The following is a 6000-nucleotide window of genomic DNA, read 5'->3' as shown; positions in this document are numbered from 1 at the left end:
TATATCGTTTTTAAAACGAAAAAGTGACTTATGTCCCACACTTTATACGTAAAAAATACATTCTGCATAGTTGCAAAAATTTCCTGCAAGCTTTTTGCTATATAATGTGCAGGCGGCTAATCAATTTATGTTGATTACTAGCCGAATTGGCGATGCGAGCATCTCATCATATTTAACTATTATAAAATATAACTCGTGTTATATTTTACCATAGAAAGTGAAACCATTAATTTAGTAATCAATTATTGTCTTTGTGGTGAAATCGTGACAAAATGAAGTTCTTATTTGTAAGTAAATTTTATATTATTTTTATTTATTATATTATGTATTTTAATCCTACTTAATCCTACTTAGCATGAATTGCTAGGAATCATCAGACATCGAAAAACTTTGATCTCATTCTATTTATTCTGTAAAACACAATACGTGTAGGTACTGAATAAAATTGGATTTAGGAATATGTCTTCGACGAATGAGTTTAATACGCGTTCAGTGGGTCTATTCTATACTTATCGACCGCTAAAGTGATAAAGTGAAAAATATTGTCAAACTTAGGGTAGGTTTATATAATAGTATTAGCACTTATTGAAACAATTACACTAAGTTGGTTGTATTGTTGCAATAAGTGCTATATTTTAACAGCACATCGCTTGCTGCTGTTAAAATATAGCACTTATTGCAACAATTATAACCAACGTATTGTAATTGTTACTATAAGTGCTAATACTTTGTTATAAACCTACCCTTAGTTTGATAATATTTCTTACTTTATCATTTTAGCGGTCGATAAGTATAGAATAGACCCACAGAATTAATATTATTGTATTATTTTAACACATTGTACGTTAGTCACAAGCCTATCCATTGTATTTTGTTTTATAATATACTTAGGCATTATTGTAAAACCTCAATAATTTGACTTTTTTTTGACAAGGTAACAATACTAAAATATATACAAGTACAGAGAATATTACGTCACTGTTCTGGCAGAAGACACTAATTCGAAAAATGACATATTGAGTTAGTACCAAAATGTTCCTTATTTCAAACTTTACCGTCTGGAAACCTTCTTAAAAAATAAATAGTCTTTATTTTAAAGTCATCCTTTTTACGATTACTTGATAAACTCACATGATTGACTATTATTTCAAACTTTTTAACAACTTCAAAGTCAAATTACTCAAAACTAGTATTCTCCAGTTAGTGTGTTCTGCCAGAACAGAGACGATTATGTCATTTTTTTTTTGTTGTATTACCATACTTTCATTGCCTAATTTCTTTTTCATAATACCTAATTCGTCACTCAGAATTTTATTCTTACCCAACGATTAATATTCATTAAATGAGTCGAATAAAAGCAAAAGGCTTCTCTCCATCATTTACACATTGAGATATGCGCTTAAAAATAATGATACAGTTTTGGGTAGTAAATTATTAATTTTATTGTTATTGTATTAATTTAGTGTACTGAGCTACGTTGACCATTGTTTAAATCAAAAACAATAAAGTTATTTAGTTTAATTTGAACATTTTCAAAAAATGACTGTTATGCATTTAAAAAACGGAGTGTTTCCTTTTGATTTTAATCAACTCAAATGTAAAATTATCGAAAGAAATATTTTTGAAAACACATTATTGTAATGAAATTATACGGATTGTTCTAAGTAGGTAACTCTTTATAATTTAAAAAAAATGTTACATAAATGGTATGTATTAGATGCTTTTAATCCTTCTTCGCTGTGTAAATATGTACCTATTACATATTATAATTGTGCATAAAAAAAACACACTATTATTTATGTAACAATTATTAAAAGATGTAGAAATGTGGTACTTACACAAAACACTTTTAACAGATTGATGTAAAAATTGTAAAGTATTCAATAAAAATATTATTAAATTTATCGAAAATTTTCCAGTCGAAAATAATTATTGCAGTGGAGTGCAATAATTCTTGTGAACAAAAAATGTTACGGAAATCAAATTATATTATTATGGTAGTTCATAAAAAAGAAATACCAGTTGTTATTACAAGATTTTAGTATTGTCACCATTTCAATTATTTTTTATCAAATTATTGAAGTTTTACAATACGTTTATCAATCAAAATACAAAAAATAAGTTCATGGTTAACGTAAAATATTTCAATACAGTAATATAATTTATTTGATGTGGCGCGACCACAACGTGTTAAATAGTCAATATATATATATATCAATTTGAAAATAATTGATAGGTGGTACGGTGTTTGTTAGTAGGTTTTTTTTGGTTATAGCCATATTGTTCCATACACGTTGTCTGGTATAATATTGAGGTACAAGATTTAGGCGTATTGTATGATACAAAGTTCACTTTTAATCAGCATATTTTAATATCGGTACTAGAGCTAGCAAAGTGTTTGGTTTTGTTATGAGGGTTTCAAGATCGTTCAATAATATCCAAGTGTTACAGACATTATACCTCTGCATCATTTATGTTGAATATTCTCGAATATGCCAATATTATTTGGAGTCATCACAGGTATTGTCTATATTCTACATAATAAAGTTAAATCGAGTCCACAATATAGATTTCTTCAATTTTTCTACTCAAGAACGTATGGGTTATTTCCTTATGATATAATCAAAAGAATTTTCCGACTCGTTTTCTTCTGGGTATACTATCGATGTAATTCCTTTCAGCCCGAACAGTGAGTGTTCTTTTAAAGCATTTCTTTTTACTTTTTCGTTCATTTAAAATCCGTCTATACTGTCAAGTATTAATTTTCATGATCCCACCAATATCACTCGTTACTCTACGATTCCATGCTGCCCCATCGCAGAGCAGCGCATCTATTCTATACACAAGACTGCTATCGGCCACTATCGGCGGCTATCGAGGGTAGTTTTTAATATTTTTATATTAAAGTATTATAATGTTACAACAAGTTAGCTGTAATTGCTACAGTAAGTGCTATGTTTTAACAGTACCTATCTTTGCTGTGCTAACTTTTAGAGCGAGATAGATAGTTTTGACTTTTTATACAGTTAATTTATTGTAACAATTATAAAACCTCAATACAAACCGCTAGCGGCCGATAGAAGTTATGTGTATAGAATAGATGCGCTGATGCAATATTTCAAAATGCTTTGTATCGTGCGATTAACTTATTCGATGACAACATACTTTGTATTAGCTATATTATGTATTATGGCGCTTTGGCCAATACATGAAATACATTGCTGGTTCCAATGTGATATTTCTATTGTTTCCTAAGTTAAACATACAAAAATAAAAAATACCGCTCTTGCAACAATACGAAGTTAGGCGTGGATTGAGTAGCACGCTCCTAGAAATGACACAAAAATTTTCAATAATTTACAACAATATGAGGTGAGGCACGGGTAGAGACCGTGCGCCTGGAAGTCGAATAATTAATAATACGAATTATTGCAGTCCATTTATTTTATTTTTTTCATTGTGTACCTATCTGTTTGCGTTTTCTTTTCGTATTGCACGCAAGCAGAGTTGGGGGCGATCGCTAGTCTACAAAATGAAGACATATTTTTGGATCAAAAATATTTTTTGAATCAATTTAATTATATTGTGGCTGCATGTTTAGTTAGGTAGAATGTTGTCAGATTCTTCTGGTAGTGTAAGCGACTCATTTAAGTGTTGGTATTATTACGTTCAAATAACTAACACCTTTCCAAAGTGGTATGGTCGTGACCGCAATGCCTGAAGAATATCATTCATATCAGCCAGGTCATTTGTAGCTATCCATGCTCTGGTCTTGAACATATGTGTTATATTGTATAGGGTATAGCATATATTATGAATACTGATATGTAATCTCATACTATATATAAATGGGTAATATAGGGTAGGTAGTATAATATTTTTCCTACTTAACCGCCATAAATGTTGTATGAAAGGATTGTCTAGTCGTAGCCATTACTTTGGTGAATGGCAATTATTTTAGGTACATTAAATATTTTTATTTTTTTTCTTCATTATGACCTCATGTTTGAGGATCGTAACCCACTGTTGAACAGCCTTTTCAGTGGATTTGTCACTCACTTTTCGTCATTATACGAGGCCCGTGTCAGTAGGACTCACGAAATGGTGCAACTATCAAAAGCATCCAATATTCTTTCTAAATGTTCTAAAAGACAAAACGGCGCGGACGACACAAATGGATACTAACGATTATAATAATAATAACTGCGAGGCCACGTGCATTCAATAACCACTCGTGGGTGAGTACACGTAGTTATAACTGCAGTCCGGGTATTCATCCCTAAACTCAAAGTACAGAGTATCCGAGTATGGGGAATGTACCTGGAATGAGCGTGTTTCTACTTGAAGTGACGATGATCAATTGAGTCGTATAGTATCAAAAGTAGAACTGTCGCAAATATGCCAAAATTTAACTAAGTATGCCAAATTATTCTTATGACCATAATGTACGACTAGCAATATAACATTCGAATCAAAATCATATCTGTGTAGTATAAAATTGTGATGGAAAATAGGACTTGGTATCAGAATTAGAACTGTTCAATACTTTGGAAACAAAAGTAGAACTGTTGAATTTGAATTGAATTTCTAATTTCTAAATGTAGAAACATATTTCATGCTATTATAACACTAAAAAACCCAACAAAACGTTTTTCGTCATTTTCTCGAAATGATGAATAACGCACAGATCTCCTTTTGATACTATACGACTCAATTAGTAGTAGGTGGGATAAATGTAGAAGTCAATGCCAGCAGACGGTGGCGGCTCGATGACTTTCTAGTAGGTGGGGTTTAGCCATTAATTATTCAATAAACATACCTACCTTCTTTCTCATAATAATTATTAAACATTATGCACATCAGAATAAATAATATGATTATCTTAGTCGTTACTTAACCACATCTAAAATGCATGTTTAAAAATATTAACTAAATTAATACCTAATAATAATAATTACTTACAGATTTACCATTACCATGGGGTCATTTGATTCGCTCCCTAGTATGATAAAATAAATTAAATAGTTCCTTTAATCATGTAATTAAGTAGGTATATTATGACAATGATCAAAATATCGGACGTATATTTTTGACATGATAACGAAGTAGGGATGGGCCCCCCGAACCCTTAAGGTAGAGCCGCCACTGCCAGCTGATCAGAAAATCAATCATTAATTATTATGGATTTTTTTAAAATGAACCACCCCCATGGCATTCTATGTGTACCCGCCTGGTAGGCATATTCATTATACCATGTTATAAAATATTAAAACGTTTTTCCCTTGTTGTTACAGAGTTTCATGATGTGCTCCGCCCTCGCAGCGACAGTTATGATGCAGAAGGTGGACATGGCAAAGTGTTCGACGGATTACATTAGATCTCTCGTCCAGGAAAGCTGTGTTAGAACAAGCAGAGAGAGGAGACATGTTGCTGAAAGTAAGTAACTTTTGAATTTACTATAACAGTTTGACCAAATAAATAGAGAGAATGTATCGCCAGATATATCAGTCAGTAATTATTACTGATTAGGGATACATCTAATTGAGGATCCGCTAGACGAGCTTCCTGGGCTTAGGCTTCGCAAATATAGCATGTGTCTGGACTGAATCCGGCGTGTGCTTATTGATGAAGCGGAGAGCTTGAAAGAATCCCCACGTATGCATTGTATAAGAATTTATTTTAGCTAGTCTCCTTTGTATGTATTATGTTTTTAAAAATACATATTATATTAATTGAATTATTTATACGTGTTAAAGTAAGCTATAAAAAAGTATCATTTTCATAACTGTTGTATAGGTCTTTGACACAAATTATTAAATTGTTTATTTTGTCACTACACGAGCTTTTAAAATGTTATTATGAAAATGTTGTATTAGCAAAATATTTTTTTTTTGCTGATACAGTCTAGTCAAATTTACTACTGTTGCGTTTTTTTTTTGTTTTTGTATCCATATGCGATTTCGTTGAAATTTCCAAGATTTATTTTGTCTCTTCAGTAGA

This window comes from Rhyacophila brunnea, unplaced genomic scaffold, assembly GCF_057557595.1.
Source record: "Rhyacophila brunnea isolate RB1 unplaced genomic scaffold, BYU_Rbru_1.0 scaffold_4, whole genome shotgun sequence".
Lineage (NCBI taxonomy): Eukaryota > Metazoa > Arthropoda > Insecta > Trichoptera > Rhyacophilidae > Rhyacophila > Rhyacophila brunnea.
Note: the sequence above shows the minus strand (reverse complement) of the source record.